This window comes from Dipodomys merriami, unplaced genomic scaffold (genome assembly GCF_024711535.1).
Source record: "Dipodomys merriami isolate MVZ:Mamm:240054 unplaced genomic scaffold, mDipMer1.0.p SCAF_122, whole genome shotgun sequence".
Lineage (NCBI taxonomy): Eukaryota > Metazoa > Chordata > Mammalia > Rodentia > Heteromyidae > Dipodomys > Dipodomys merriami.
Genome location: NW_027202516.1, coordinates 170,863 through 187,500, shown reverse-complemented (window position 1 = coordinate 187,500; position 16,638 = coordinate 170,863). Strand labels below are relative to the sequence as shown.

General features: G+C 51.1%; 2 long non-coding RNA genes across 3 annotated transcripts in view; one reads left to right on the top strand and one right to left on the bottom strand.

Annotated features, from left to right (window-relative positions):
• LOC138823705 (uncharacterized) overlaps positions 1-2,673 on the top strand; it is a 15,577-nt gene extending 12,904 nt beyond the window's left edge. The window contains exons 4-5 of the long non-coding RNA XR_011370884.1: positions 1,944-2,112; positions 2,485-2,673. This is a non-coding gene — a long non-coding RNA (uncharacterized lncRNA). The remainder of the gene's footprint in view (positions 1-1,943; positions 2,113-2,484) is intronic.
• The window catches only part of LOC138823704 (uncharacterized), a 6,546-nt gene extending 3,256 nt beyond the window's left edge, over positions 1-3,290 (bottom strand). The window contains exons 1-4 of one of the 2 annotated variants that reach the window (XR_011370883.1): positions 3,238-3,290; positions 2,536-2,688; positions 2,255-2,312; positions 1,902-1,977 (exon numbers count right to left, since the gene is read on the bottom strand). This is a non-coding gene — a long non-coding RNA (uncharacterized lncRNA). Of the gene's footprint in view, positions 1-1,901; positions 1,978-2,254; positions 2,313-2,535; positions 2,777-3,237 lie in introns of those variants that run through there. The other variant, XR_011370882.1, reaches the window with a different exon arrangement.
• Positions 3,291-16,638: the final 13,348 nt, after the last annotated feature.

Below are 16,638 nucleotides of genomic sequence, written 5' to 3'. Positions count from 1 at the left end.
AGGAATCATGTTGAGCGAGGTAAGCCAAGAACGAAGAGACAAACAGTACATGGTCTCCCTGATAAGTGGATGATAAATCCAAAATGTTAGGTGATATGACAAAACTAACAGGACTTAAGAAACAAAGAACTCCCACTCATCTGGTTGAACCACTAGCAAATATCCCCATGCTGCTGATCACATATATGGTATATAACATGTGAGCACCGTTATATATTACAGACTGTGATAGACAATTTGCTCCAGGAAAGCTAGAATGAACTTGTGACTTTAAACGAGCATCATTATTCCACAATACTGTGAATTACTGGAAATTAAGTAATCACTTAATCACAATCAAAAAAAAAAAAAAAAAAAGAACCTTGGGGAAGGGAAGGAGGGAGGGGATGGTAGGGGGAAAACAATGGAGGGGGTAACAATGTTCAAGAGGAAGTGTACTCATTACCTCACTCATGTAACTGTAACCCTCTGTATAGTATCTTTACAATAAAAAAATTAAAAAAAAAAATTCTCCCTTGGGACATAGAGCTGTGGCTCAAGTGTTGGAACACTAGCCTGGGGCAAAAAAGCAGAGATAGTGTCCAGGCCTTGAGTTAAAGTCCAGGACTGGCACGCGCATGTGCACGCACACACACACACACACACACACACACACACACACACACACACACACACACAAATTCACATTGAAGAGAGTGAGGAAACAAAAGACACTATATGAAAGGAAATGTACTCATTACCTGACTCATGTAAATGCAATCCCTGTGTGCATCACCTCTATAATAACAATAAAGTAAATCAGTAAAATGAATTCCACATTGATTCTAAAAGGATTTCTGTGTATCTTTAGAAACAAAAAAAATATTCATCCTAGATCTTGGGAATTTTAACCAGATAAATTTGCACACTACAAGTCTTAAAACTAGAAGCCATATTATTAGTGGTGAAATTGTCTAATTAGTTTCTTTGTGAATCTTCAGTTTTGTGGTAGATGAAATTAAACTGTCAGCAGAAATTGAGGCCATTATGAACACGACAGGCCATTTGTTGAGAAAAAGGTTATGTAGAAATAGTATCTGATAATTTATTGGAAGTATTAGCATATAGATAGCAATGAGATGTATGAAGTATTATTAGAAGAATTTTAATAAAAATGTTTGCAATGTAAGCCAAATGTGGTTTTATTCAAACTTAGGCTCTTAGCCTAATGGCAAATATAACAAATGAACTGCATTTATGCAAAGACAGATTTATAAGACATTCACTATTTTAATTTTTACTTGTTTCTCCTTATCCTTTTAAAATTTATTTTTAAATAAATTTATAAATTTAAATAAATTTTATGTATATGTATTGATATTTGTTTATATTTATATATAATTTTAAATAAATTTGTAATCTATTTACATTTAAGTTGTACAAAGGGGTTAATTAAATGTGTCAAAATGTGCCAGTGGTTCACGCTGCTCAGGAGGCTGAGATCTGAGGATCACAGTTCAAAGCCAGCCTGGGCAGGAAAGTCAGTGAGACTCTTCTCTCCAATTAACTACCAGAAAACTGCAAGTGGTGTTGTGGCTCAAGTGGTAGAGTGCTCGCCTTGAGCAAAAGAAGCTCCAGGACTGTCACAAAAAAAGAAATGTGGTCCACTCTCACTGTAGAATTCTTATAATGAGGAGAGGTAAGGTGGCCTGTTTTATAAGTCCTGAAAATGACTTAGATTAAACTATTGACTCCCGATTGTTCAGATTTCAGTTACTGAATACCCAAGTCATAAATATCAATGTGAATGCTCGTGGCTACAATGCATCATAGTTTATCATGTAGATGCCCATTTACATGATGCATTATCAACTGATATCACTGTGTGAAATTGTAAAATGAATTTTAAAATCCTAAGTTACCAAATCTGCTCTCCTCTTCTCTTTTCTCCTCCATTTGGCCAGGGTCACCAAGTCTGCTGGAGGTGGGTCCAGGTACCTGGAGGAAAGAAGAAGCCAGCAGCAGAGCTGGCGGGGGAGGCCCCGGAGGCCCGGGAGGCCCCAGGGCCAGCAGGAGACGGCAACCGCGCGGGAGGGGCCGCGGCCAGGAAGGCTGGCGCACGCTTCTGGAGTGGTCTGTACACACTTTACTCTGGCTGAGCTAGAACAGGGTCCTGGGGCCCCAGGGTTCCCTCGAGGGCCAGACCCCCTCCCAGCTCTGTCACGGGTGACAGAGTCTGACCAGAAACTGGGTCGAAGAGAAAAGGGACAATTACCTCAAGTTTATGTCCAAGTCCATTTAAATCTGGGGAAGAGTCTAAACTCATGCAGGACCTGTTTTATACGCAAATTCAAAATGAGTTTTAAAGCAAATTTGGAGCCTAAAAAGCAGGTTAATTCAAAATCCCTTTAGGCAACACACCAAGTCACTTTAAAACATAGCAAAATGCAAGTAAACGGGCATGCTCAGGGGTGAGAGTTTTTACATCATTTTCTTCTGTGACAGGACAAAGATTCTATTTGAGTTTGGGTGAGTAGAAAGCTGACGTGGTCCTACCTGATTCTGAAAATGCCAAGCCAGAATTCTGCAGATTCTGATGGAGCTTTGGCTCTACCCATCACTCCAGAGCGTAGATAAACTTCCTGGGCCCTCGGGTCTTCTTACTAGAAGGAAGTATCTTCTGCGTTCCCTGAATGTTTGGCTACATATCTACAAAGAAATGTGGTGCTTTGAATGCTCTGAAAGCTATAAACATTTGATTAACTCCTAAATTAAATTGTTTTAAAATCAGATTTAATCTTTGCTGTTCTTAGATAAACTGAAAAACATCCTGAACTTTTATGTAAGTAGTTAATGCTATACGGAAAAGCAGGAAGTTTCCAAGAACTGAAAGGACATTTCAAGGTTGGTAAACTATTTCAGGAGTGTTTGTTCTTTAAGCTGTTTCCAAAATACATTTTAATGAATGACCAAGGAATCAGGAACTACTTACTTCCGTCAAGAAGGCTGCTTCACGCTGGAGCCTCCCCTCTGCAGCTTCCTGGTCTGCTTTGAACCTGTTCCCTCCGCCCTCCTGCCCCAGAGCAGAGTCTGTGTGTCATAAACTTGTCTTCCATGTTATTCTGAGAAATGCGTGAGCTATCTTGAGGCAAGTCTTGGTTAGAGGACTTCATTCTTATCATAAATGGCATGCTTAGAGTTTTATTGTCTAATGTGATTATAACTATCGAGTTTTAAACTGAATAAAGACTGACTTACCATGCAATTCATAAAGCTGAAGGGAGGATGATACTGAGAATCTCCATGGGTTTGGAGCAAAGCTCAGGGAAGCGTCCAATGCAGCGCTTGTAAAATGCTATTGATTTACTGCAGGAAGTGCAGGTGCTCCTCACTGTTAGGTTTTTAAAAAGAGGCAGCCGAGTAAGAACTGCACCACGCACGTGGTATTCAGGTAAGGGGTAGGTTTATTCAGTAGACCTGCTGGGACCAGGCAAGGTTGGCACTCCACGCGGCTGGCAAAAAAGAAAAGGAGCGTCTGGCCCCGGGTTAGGCCTTATATAGGGTAGGGGGCGGGGAAGGGTGTGTCCAGGTAAAGGGAAGTGGGACCAGGTGAGAGGTGGGATCAGGTGGGAGAAAGGTGTGGCCACATCAGGCTAAGATGTGACCTCAGCAGATGCGGATGTGACCTCTTCCAGGTGTCCCAGTTGCCTAGGTAACGCAGGTACTGGGCGAGGTCTGTTTGCCGTCCAGGAATGGACCTTACATTCCAGCCTTTTGATAATCATGAAAAAGGGTTAAGACTCTCCCTGGCTACTTCCTGCTGGCAAGGGGCGTCGTGGGGGTAAAGGGCTGGGATGTGGTCCATGCTGGGAGAAGGCGGCAGGCTGCAGCTGTCACTTGGGTGTTGAGTCCTTCGATGAAGTCTGGAGAAGTCTCATGAGCATTGAGGGGCTGGAAAAAAATACTAGACAGCAAATAAATGGCAAGAGGAAGGACTTGGGCTGAAAATGTTGGTAGAAATGTCCCTAGCTACTTCTGACATCTGGCGACTAGGTAGAGAAGTCAGGTGACAAAGACAAGAAGATAAATTCCTGTTGTTAATAGGTAGGCAGGTATAGACATTGGAGGGCAGGCTTCTTACTTCCACTGACCTCCCGGCTCTGGTTAACTTTGATAGGGCAGGCACAAAGTAGCTGATGTGACATCATCTCCTCTTACTCCTTTCCATGTTCCCTTGTTCCCCAGACTGGCTGAGTCTAGGTGCTCCTTGCTGGGATGGCTTGTCCCAGTTGGTATTCAAGATTTGAACTCAAGGCCTGGGCACTGTCCCTGAGCACTTCTGCTCAAGGCTAGCACTGAACCACTTTGAGTCATAGTACCACTAGTATTCAAGGAGGTACTCAAGGCCTGAGCACCCCCCGCCCCTGCCTCACCTCCACCCACCCCTGCCTCACCTCCACTCCCACCCCCACCTCACCTCCACCCCCACCCCCGCCTCACCTCCATCCCCACCCCCGCCTCACCTCCACCCACCCCCGCCTCACCTCCACCCACCCCCGCCTCACCTCCACCCCCACCCCTGCCTCACCTCCACCCACCCCCGCCTCACCTCCACTCCCACCCCTGCCTCACCTCCACCCACCCCTGCCTCACCTCCACCCCCACCCCCGCCTCACCTCCACCCCCACCCCCGTCTCACCTCCACCCCCACCCCCGTCTCACCTCCACCCACCCCCGCCTCACCTCCACCCCCACCCCCGCCTCACCTCCACCCACCCCCGCCTCACCTCCACCCCCACCCCCGCCTCACCTCCACCCACCCCCGCCTCACCTCCACCCACCCCTGCCTCACCTCCACCCCCACCCCCGCCTCACCTCCACCCACCCCCGCCTCACCTCCACTCCCACCCCTGCCTCACCTCCACCCACCCCCGCCTCACCTCCACTCCCACCCCCGCCTCACCTCCACCCCCACCCCCGCCTCACCTCCACCCCCACCCCCGCCTCACCTCCACCCACCCCTGCCTCACCTCCACTCCCACCCCTGCCTCACCTCCACCCACCCCCGCCTCACCTCCACCCCCACCCCCCTCACCTCCACCCCCACCCCCGCCTCACCTCCACCCACCCCTGCCTCACCTCCACCCCCACCCCCGCCTCACCTCCACCCACCCCCGCCTCACCTCCACTCCCACCCCTGCCTCACCTCCACCCACCCCCACCTCACCTCCACCCACCCCCGCCTCACCTCCACCCCACCCCCGCCTCACCTCCACCCACCCCCGCCTCACCTCCACCCCCACCCCCGCCTCACCTCCACCCCCACCCCCGCCTCACCTCCACCCCCACCCCCGTCTCACCTCCACCCCCACCCCCGTCTCACCTCCACCCCCACCCCCGCCTCACCTCCACCCCCACCCCCGCCTCACCTCCACCCCCACCCCCGCCTCACCTCCACCCCCACCCCCGCCTCACCTCCACCCCCACCCCAGCCTCACCTCCACCCCCACCCCTGCCTCACCTCCACCCCCACCCCCGCCTCACCTCCACCCCCCACCCCCGCCTCACCTCCACCCACCCCCGCCTCACCTCCACCCCCACCCCCGCCTCACCTCCACCCACCCCCGCCTCACCTCCACCCACCCCCGCCTCACCTCCACCCCCACCCCCGCCTCACCTCCACCCCCACCCCCGCCTCACCTCCACCCCCACCCCCGCCTCACCTCCACCCCCACCCCCGCCTCACCTCCACCCACCCCCGCCTCACCTCCACCCCCACCCCCGCCTCACCTCCACCCCCACCCCCGCCTCACCTCCACCCCCACCCCCGCCTCACCTCCACCCCCACCCCCGCCTCACCTCCACCCCCACCCCCGCCTCACCTCCACCCCCACCCCCGCCTCACCTCCACCCCCACCCCTGCCTCACCTCCACCCCCACCCCCCCCCCCCCCGCCTCACCTCCACCCACCCTGCCTCACCGCCACTTACCCACCTAGTCCACTGGGCTGCTTCTTCTCTCTGGTGTTCGCTCTGCTCTTCCATCTTGGCTGCGAGAGGACCTGGAAAGGCAGGGTCTGAAAGCAGCGCACCGGGGAAGCCTCTACAGGTCGTGAAAGGCCCCACAGCCAGAATCAAGAGCACACCGCTGTCCTCTGTGACCCCATCAAGCTGACCACATGACTTTATCGCCTCATTATTCCCGTGATCCCAACTAAGGAGGCCAAGATTTGGAGGATCATAATTCAAGGCCAGCGCCAACGTTCGGGAGGCCTCCCGTCCCAGCCCTCAAACGCTGGGCGTGAGCAGGACGAGCCGAGTGCGGGCGGCCACTCCTCCACAAGAGCTTCTTCAGAGCACGGCGGAATTTGGAAGCACCAGGCGCGCGTGGCGCAGTGCGGTGGAGCACGCGCCTTGCTCCAAGCTCAGCAGGACCACAGCCCTTCTCCCAGAGCTTCTAGGAACAGAAAACCTGAAGATATCCATCAGAAATTTTAGGATCAAAGAACACCACCCGCTGTCAGAGCTCCTTTTCCCACTTTCTGGGTGTGTGAGGCGTGTGCCGTGCTGCACCAGCATAGCGCTGAGGTCTGCGTGGGCCGTGAGCTCTCACTGGAGAATAATCCATGCAGATGGAAGGGTGGGCGCGACCTCTGCTCCTCCTGCAGCCCCACGCAGGCCGTGAGGAAGGAGCCGAAGCCCAGGTGATCCTAGTGACAGCAGCACCCTAATAGAAACCCAGGACGGAAGATACTATACACATACCTGTGCTTAGACTCACCTGCTGCTGTGAGTGTGCATCGCTAAACACACAGCGGAGACTCTGAAGGCCTGCCCTTGCTGCGGGAAGATTCAGGTTTTATCATACACTTTCAAGTTGTATTTATAAGAAAGTTTTTGGATCTTCATTACCTTCAGAATAATCACTTCAAGCTTTATTGTTATTCAGACACCATAAAATGAAATTTTAGCTTATAAGATGTCCTCGAAAATAGCAACTTCATACTATGATACGGTTTTAGTTTCCAGTCTTAAAACATTATTGTTTTAATTTACATTTCTATGTACACTCATTTAATAACCAACTTTAGATCCAGTAATCACATTTTCCCCTAAGCTTTGATTAGAACAATTATGGCAAATGAAAATAAGAAGGTAATTTCTGCAGAGATTCAAAAAGCACGCGTCTCAGGCCACAAAGCAGCCTTCTCAGGGTGTTTTCAACATCAGGCCTACAAAAGCTCCTTCTGCTCCGCTGAACACGCACAGGCCTGGGACTCTTTTGGTGTCTCCATGTTGTCTTTGTCTTGGTCCTGGGACAATGGCAGAAGCTGGACACACAACAGCAGGCTGGGGCTCTCCGCGCAGCCCAGGGGTATCAGGAGAAAGTCCCCTGCACAACAGAGTGGGTTCGCTGTGCCCAGGGCCCCTCTGGCTGACCTTGCGGACCGCGGGACGGGGATCTGCGTGGCTGCCACGCCCGCGCACGCCCTGCACACGCTGTTGTCTGGGACGCTCCCGTGCCTGCTCCCCACATGTCCCCCAGGGCCCTTCTATCTCACACAAGAAGGAAAGGTGTCTAGGTTTCTGTGCTTCAAAGGATTAGCGGGTGTCTTGCATGCGGAAGCTAGCTTCAGCCCGGGCTCCACCTTGGCACCCACCTGGGGAAGTCTTCCAGCCTTCCACCAGGGCAAAAGTGGCACAAGGGACAGGCCGGGCACGGCAGGGCTCATCGGCCTCCAGGAGAAGCTTCCGGGAGCTTCCCAGACACCTTCCACTTCATCTCTTTGACTTGGACCTGGTACCCTGACTGTGTTTGGCCACAGGAGGCTCAGAAGTCCGTGTCTTCTCAACGGCCACATTGAGGTCTTATTACTGAGAATAAAAAGCAGCAACAGCTGACAAGCGGTAGGGGTCCCTGAGTGGGACGTACCCCTCCTCCCACCCCCACCCTGCCTTCTGCCGCCTAGTCTCTCAGACCTGCTTTGCTCCAGGGAAGGGAACAGCAATTAGTGAACAACAGAGCCGACATTCACACGTAAGCTGCTCAGTGTTAGACATTTCCCTAAGAACAGAGCCCGGTTCTAGTGCTAGTGCTCTCACCATCTACGAGAACCAAACCAAAAAGTCTCCTTTTGAGCCTAGGGAGAACAGCCAGCAGGTTTCTAACTTGCTCCCAAGGATGCTGAACTTCAGGGTCGTCTCAGGATTACCCTGTTCTGAAAGGCCTAGAACCTTCTCTGGAGAAAAAGCCACCTCCAGGCCCGGCGGCGTCAGGGGCTCAGAAATGGGTTTGCTGAGGGCAGCGGTTCTCACACGAGAGCGTTCATGCGAACCTTCCAGAATCTAACTTAAATAGGACAGGAAATTCTTCCTCTCACATTCGCTTGCTTGTTTTCTAACTCATATTTCTGGGAGACGAAGGTCTCCCAGAGCCTGCCTCCAGCACCGGACCTCCTGCCCAGGCCCTGGAGGCCGGCCAGCGCCCAGAGCCAAGGCCGGCCTGAGACACCCACACCACCTTCTCCTAATGAAGAGGGAAAACCGCTTCATTTCAGGCTTTGAAGACAAACATGCATGTCTGTGTGTGTGCTTACGTGCGTGCTTACATGTGTGTATGCACACGTGTATGTGCATGAGCATGCGCTTACATAAGACACATAGAGCCAAGGAAGGGAGTGGATGTGTGAGCTGATGGGAAACTGCTGAAAGAATCCTTGGTGCTTTGTAGCCAAAGTCCCGTGATGATCCAAGCCTTCCCAACCTTAATTCATTCGTGAGATGCTGGGCAAGAAAACAGAAGCTCTTCTCAGCAGCAGTCTCAAACAGAAAATGCACAAAAAAATCTTTATATGAATTAAACCAACTCCAGCCACTCCAGCATCCGGTTATGCTGTATTTTGTAAGAATGTGCATTGAAGAACGGGAGTAACATTCTAAGTACGTAGCTTTTAGATGCCATTCCTGGGACACATGATTATAATACGGCAAACACTAAATAGCAAAACCTCCAGCCAGGGACAACTGTATTTCCTTACTGATTGAAAGAGATTCATGTGAACTCTTTTCTGGATCTATCCTAAGTACATTTTACATTTTATTATCAGAGTTAACCACTGTGTTCTAGATTGAATGAAAACAGTATCTATAGGCAAGTCCAAAGAATTCCTTGGAATCCTTCAAAACATGTCTTGAAAATGCCTCATTTTCCCAACATAACACAAATCAATATTAAAGTGAAAAAAGCTATAACATGTTAAACATAGTTCAACTCATAGGATGATTAACTTCTATACTTTCTTAAATAGTACTTAGGAAAGTACTCTTTCTAACCCTTCATGTTTAAGTATCCCAACAAATTAATCATTCAAATAAGCACATGACATGAACAGAACAAAAAAAGATCTGAAGTCTCAAAACGTATCACAAAATACAATGTTTCTTGAGATCACTGTTTTAAGAAGTTATTATTCAGGGCTAGGAAGGTGGCTCAGTGGTAGAGCGCTTGCCTTGCATGCCTGAGGCCCTGGGTTCGATTCCTCAGCACCACATAAGCAAAAAGAAAAAAGCCGGAAGTGGCACTGTGGCTCAAGTGGTAGAGCGCTAGCCTTGAGCTGAAGAGCTGAGGGACAGTGCCCAGGCCCAGAGTTCAGGCCCCACGACTGGACCAAAAAAAAAAAAAAAAAAAAGAAGAAGAAGAAGTTATTATTCATTGAGTCATCAAACAATAATGGAGAATTTTCTAATCTGAATTACAACTGAAAGGGAGTGTATTTCATCTAGTAAATGTTTGCTATTTAATCATTTTTTCCTTTCACATTCACTCTTGGGTCTTCTGTTGCGATTTTCTCATGTCAAATAAAATATAATCTTCATAATTGCAGTAAGAAGGGAAAAGATACTTCTGTATAGGGAAATGAGTCAAGGCAGAAGGGCTAAAATTACCAGTCTTAATTAGGTTGTACTTCCATTGAGTAGAGGGATTGCTGTGCAAGAGCTGAGAATGTGTGCTCAGCTCCCCGGAGCAATAATGTGTTTGTGGAGGGGCAAGCAAAAAGGCAAAATAAATGGCTGGCTTCCCGCTTGAATTGCTCTGAAGATTGCATGGATAAGGGTGTGTAATTAGGAGCATTTTCTTGCTAATGGTCACGAGATTGCATTCAATCATAACTGCATATGCTCGCTTGGAAGTCTGGGCAGGGCTGCTCCCGGACCTGAGCACGCATGCAAGTCTGGTGCTTCAACTCCCACGAACGCAAGCTGTGTGTTGGCCGTCTCATGTTTAATGTTTCATTCCAGAAGCAAGTGGAGGTGGGTCAAATGTAGGCGCTGTCGCTGTGTGGTCTGTGAAATACAGAATGCTTCTCAGTCAGGAGAGCGCTTGAGGAGCTGAGGGGAAAGCCAGTGAGCAGTGCGTCCGTGGGCACGGCCGGGGGTGCCTGCCCTCACCTCCGAACCTCCCTCTCTCCCCCCCTTGTCATGTTCCCAAGAACATCATCGCTAGCCCTCTCAGAGTCTGCTTATTAGTTAGGAATGAGTTAAATGAACATCCCTGGCTCCAGGATTCAATATCATAGGCAGGTAGCTACGGAAAGCCTCTCTGCTTATGGAAAGCAGGGTATATTTGCCTGATTGGACAGTACTGGCACTATGAACCTGTATACAGGTGACGATCACCAAAAACTTGAGACGCTTCTTGAACTAAGTACTAATTACTACATTGAAAGTTCCTAGATAATTGGAGGTAATTTCTGTTTATTTACTAACGTTTTGTTGTTGCTTCTTTGCCAGAGAGGTTTCATAGCTTTGAAATGACATCTGAACCTAAGAAATCTGAGTCACTGTCAGATTTAAAACTGTTTAAATTGGCAAACAAGTGCTTTTCAAGAATGACAGAATACAGACCAAGATGCACAGTGTCTTTGTTAAATGGCAAGAAGTTCAATATGTAACCTAAAGTTAAAACAAGTAAAGGGAGGGGGGGCGAGGGGGGAGGGGGGCGAGGGGGGAGAGGGGGGGCGAGGGGGGGCGGGAGAGAGGGGGCGAGGGGGGCGGGAGAGAGGGGGCGAGGGGGGGGAGGGCGCGAGGGGGCGAGGGGGGATGAGGGGGGCGAGGGGGGGAGGGGGCGAGGGGGGGCGAGGGGGGCGAGGGTGGGAGGGGGGCGAGGGGGGCGGGAGACAGGGGGCGAGGGGGGCGAGGGGGGAGGGGGCGAGGGGGGCGAGGGTGGGAGGGGGGTGAGGGGGGCGGGAGAGAGGGGGCGAGGGGGGCGGGAGAGAGGGGGCGAGGGGGGGGAGGGCGCGAGGGGGCGAGGGGGGATGAGGGGGCGAGGGGGGGAGGGGGCGAGGGGGGGCGAGGGGGGCGAGGGTGGGAGGGGGGCGAGGGGGGCGGGAGACAGGGGGCGAGGGGGGCGAGGGGGGAGGGGGCGAGGGGGGATGAGGGGGGGCGAGGGGGGTGAGGGTGGGAGGGGGGCGAGGGGGCAAGGGGGTGAGGGGGTGAGGGGGCGAGGGGGGGCGAGGGGGGCGAGGGGGGAGGGGGCGAGGGGGCAAGGGGGGTGAGGGGGTGAGGGGGTGAGGGGGGGAGGGGGGCGAGGGGGGCGAGGGGGGCGAGGGGGGAGGGGGCGAGGGGGCAAGGGGGGTGAGGGGGTGAGGGGGTGAGGGGGTGAGGGGGGGAGGGGGGCGAGGGGGGCGAGGGGGGACGGGAGAGAGGGGGGCGAGGGGGGCGAGGGGGGAGGGGGCGAGGGGGGATGAGGGGGGGCGAGGGGGGAGGGGGCAAGGGGGGTGAGGGGGGGCGAGGGGGGCGAGGGGGGGAGGGGGGCGAGGGGGCAAGGGGGGCAAGGGGGGTGAGGGGGGGAGGGGGGAGGGGGGGCGAGGGTGGGAGGGGGCGAGGGGGCAAGGGGGTGAGGGGAGGAGGGGGGGAGGGGGGAGGGGGGGCGAGGGGGGAGGGGGCGAGGGGGCAAGGGGGTGAGGGGGTGAGGGGGGCGAGGGGGGGCGAGGGGGGCGAGGGGGGCGAGGGTGGGAGGGGGGCGAGGGGGCAAGGGGGTGAGGGGGTGAGGGGGGGAGGGGGGCGAGGGGGGCGAGGGGGGACGGGAGAGAGGGGGGCGAGGGGGGCGAGGGGGGAGGGGGCGAGGGGGGATGAGGGGGGGCGAGGGGGGAGGGGGCAAGGGGGGTGAGGGGGTGAGGGGGTGAGGGGGTGAGGGGGTGAGGGGGGCGAGGGGGGCGAGGGGGGACGGGAGAGAGGGGGGCGAGGGGGGAGGGGGCAAGGGGGGTGAGGGGGGGCGAGGGGGGCGAGGGGGGGAGGGGGGCGAGGGGGCAAGGGGGGCAAGGGGGGCGAGGGGAGGAGGGGGGGAGGGGGGAGGGGGGGAGGGGGGAGGGGGCGAGGGGGCAAGGGGGTGAGGGGGTGAGGGGGCGAGGGGGGCGAGGGGGGCGAGGGTGGGAGGGGGGCGAGGGGGCAAGGGGGTGAGGGGGTGAGGGGGGGAGGGGGGCGAGGGGGGGCGAGGGGGGCGAGGGTGGGAGGGGGGCGAGGGGGCAAGGGGGGGAGGGGGGGAGGGGGGAGGGGGGAGGGGGGCGAGGGGGGGCGGGGAGGGTAGATAAGCAGGAGGAAAGGGTGACATGGATCAGGATGTGCTATATTCGTGAGCGGCTTCAATGAGCGGCAACTGCTTTGTACAACTACTTACAGGTAATAAAAATACTCCAAAAAGGAGTGCCTAAGATTGAGGAAATCTGTGCTGCCTGATCCCTTGTTAGACTAGAAACGTGAGCAAATGCCATTCTCAAGGCTGGGGGGTGCCCGAAGGCTTTGCGCGTGCTGCAAGAGCTCCACCACTCGCACCTTCCCCAGCCCTTCCTCAAGGCTGTCGAGACAGCTGCAAATTCCAAACCTTTGGAGCTGGGTAACGGTCAGGCTGACTTGCCTCCACCGACCCTCAGAGGGACACTCTAGACGCCACGCCACACTGTTCACTGCAAAACGGAAACTGGAATCCATTCTCCTGCCACAAACCAAGTGCAAATATCTACAGCACAGCTGGAGTCAGGCACATGGTCGGCACACTGGCTTGCAAAGGTGAGCGTTGCAGGAAGGTAACGGAGCAAAGCGGCTCAGCCCCGCACATGGAAGCCATCCCTTTCCTTTTACAGTCTGCCTTTGCCTACTCACTTGACCATTCTCTCTGCCTCCACGTTCTTGTTGGTGTAATATTGACAACTGCAAAGGCTAGCTATGAAGACCGAATAAGATTTCTTAACAGTTACCGGCAGTCAGAGAGCACCACCAAGTGTTACTTAAATGTACACCAGAAGCACAGTTATCCAAGCCCTGGTAAATGGCACCAGAGTCAAGAGCAATCTATCAGTCTGTCGCATAACTGACACTGACTTTAAAAATAAACATACAGATTGAGAGTTTAAAACAGATTACAAGCTGGGCGCTGGTGCCGCACGCCTGTAATCCTCACTACTCAGGAGGCTGAGATCCGAGGACTGAGGTTCAAAGCCAGCCTGAGTAGGAAAATCTGTAAGACCCTTAACCCCAGCTAACCACCAGAAAACTGGAAGTGGCTGTAACTCAAGTGGGGGAGCACCAGCCTTGAACAAAAAAGCTCAGGGGCAGCACCCAGGCCCTGAGTTCAAGCCCCATGACCAATGAAAGAAGAAAGAAAGAAAGAAAGAAAGAAAGAAAGAAAGAAAGAAAGAAAGAAAGAAAGAAAGAAAGAAAGAAAGAAAGAAAGAAAGAAAGAAAGAAAGAAAGAAAGGAAGGAAGGAAGGAAGGAAGGAAGGAAGGAAGGAAGGAGAAAGAAAAGAGAGATTATAGCCCATGTTCTAAACTAAATAAATAAATAGGCTAAAGTTTGGAACTTATAACATTATTCCCTAAGAGTCATTTCCTATTTAAAAATTTGATATTTAATATAGAAGCTGGACTGTAGACTTAGAAATATATATCTTGGAGATTCTATCTTCTTTACAGGTAGTTAGCAAAGTAGAGTTTTTTATTCTTTATGCTTTTTGTAAATAGTAAACAATGTTTATTGTATAATCTTACATCTGTGTCAGCTGGGATTGAATTCATCTAAAGATATCAGAAAATCCAAAATAACAGATGAACTTGGATGTTGTAAGACCTTGTCTCGGTGTGCTCACCCCTCACGCTGCAGGGAGGTGCTGCTGGTCCTACGCTGAGGTGGTCTTTTCCTGCTTCCCTGTCTTTCCTCCATCGTTACTCCACCAGTTCATTCAGCTTCACTCATTCAGCCCTTTGTTTTTCCATAATGGGTTTTTCCAAGATAAGGTTTTCTGAAAATTAGGCAAGTTACTAAATAAATATCTTCTCTTATGTTCAATCAGCCATTAAGTGAAAGCATGCAAACTGAAGGACTAAGCCTGTTTGGAAGCTTGTTTCAATGAATGGTAACTCATTAAGAATCTGAAACACTCTCCGAGTCTCTTATGAGTCACACACAGCAGAGCCCATGAGTCAGAGATGCCTTGCAGAGAGATCGTCTGAATACTGGAAAAGCAATGCCTCTGCCAATTGAAGAAATGAAGTAGAAAACTAAGCCAGTCTCCAGCTCTTGGCAATTCTTTTAAATTTCTTTCTCCAGGTACTGAAAATCAAAGTCCCTTAGCTACTAAAATACAGCATAAATTAGCCACTGGATATTAGGCAAGAACTAAAGAACATCATTGAACTTAAAGCTAGCAGTTTGCAGCAATCTAGTAATCTTGACTTTTTAATTAGATTGGAAAATATATCTTTTTAATGGGATCTCAATCATCTATACTGTTTATTCAAACCTAAAACTTACTAGAAGAAAATTTAAAGACAATCAGGCCATTGCCCTAGGGTTTTCCAGCCTGTAAGAGAGTTGCTTATAATGGTCGTGTAGGTAAAGTACCTAACAATAAGCTAATAAGTACTTAATCTTGTTCTAATTTTTTATTATCTCCAGTTGTACAAGGGGCTCACTTAACAAAGCAGGTTATGAGTACAGTGCGTCTTGATCAAGGTTTCAACGTTCCCAGCCCTCCTCCCCTGTCCCCTTCCCTTGCGTTTTCCTAATTGTATTCTGGATGGCATTCTGCCTCCAGCTTCTCCTCTTTATTCATCTCTCCCTCGCCCTTTGGCCCTATCCCACCCCTTGCAAGTACTTGTTTCCTGGGTGTTTATTTTGTTGGGCTTTGGCTTTGCCTTTCAAAGGGATTAGGCTATTTGAGTTCTCCTTGAATCGCCCTTATTTCAATTAGTACATTTGTAAACACTTGCATACCACCAAATGTGTTTTCTTAGAAAGTTATAAGCTAATTGTACCTCCCACATATGAGGAAAAACATGCATCCTTTGCTCATGGACCTGACTTACTTCATTTAATATAATTTTTTCTAGGTCTTTCCATTGCTTTATAAATGGCACAAGATCAGTCTTTTGGATGAGTAAAATTCTGTTGTATATATATATGCCACATTTTCTTTATTGTTTTGTCTATTTAGGGGGCATCTGAATGATTCTATACCTTGGCTAGGGTGAGTAAGGCTGCACTGAACATGGTTGTGCTGGTGGTTTTGCTGTGCCCCAGTTTGTGGTCATTTGGCTAGATGTCCAAGAGTGGAATTGCTGGGACATAGGATAGTTCTATGGTTCGTTTTTTGAGGCACCTCCACACTGCTTTCCTGAGTGGTTGAACAAGTTTGTCTTCCTATCAACAGTGCATGCTCAGCAGCATCTGTTATTGTTTTCTTGATACTGGCCATTCTAAGTGGGGTGAGGTGAAATCTCAGTGTTGTTTTGATTTGCATTTCCTTGATGGCCAGAGATGGTAAGCATTTCTTCATGTGTCTGTGTGTCTACTGCCAGAGATGGTAAGCATTTCTTCATGTGTCTGTGTGTCTGCTGGCCATTTTTACTTCTGAGAAGACTCTCTTGAGCTCCTTAGTCCTTTTTTGTCAGTCAGGGAGCTTGAACTCAGGTTCCAGGTACTGTCCCTGAGCTCTTTTTGCTCAAGGATAGCACTCTACCAGTTTGAGCCACAGTGCTACTTTCGGTTTTCTGGTAATAATTGGAGATGAGAGTCTCACAGACTTTCCTGCCCAGGCTAGTTTTGAACCATGATCCTCAGATCTCAGCCTCCTAAATTGCTAGGATGACAGGTGTGAGCCACAGCATCTGGCTTAGCCCATTTATTAACCGGGTTGTTGGTTCTTTGAGATTTACTTTTTAAGCTCTCTGAATATTCTGGATATTAGGCCCTCATCTAATGTATGGTTGAGTAAACAACCTCCCATTCTGTGGTCTTTCTTTTTAATTTATTAGCAATGTTCTTTGCCATGGAGAAACTTTTTTTCTTTTTTTCTTTTTTTGTCAGTTGTGGGGCTTGAACTCTGGGCCTGAGCACTGTCCCTCAGCTCTTCAGCTCAAGGCAAGCGCTCTACCACTTGAGCCACAGCACCACTTCTGGTTTTCTGAGTGGTTTATTGCAGATGAGAGTCTCACAGAGTTTCCTGCCCAGGCTGGCTTTGAACCGCCATCCTCAGATCTCAGCCTTCTGAGTAGCTAGGATGACAGGCGTGAGCCACTGATGCCTGGCTTTGGAGAAACTTCTAAGTTTGATACAGTCCCATTTATCAAGACTTCCTTTGGTTTGTTGTGTTTACTCCAAAAGCAT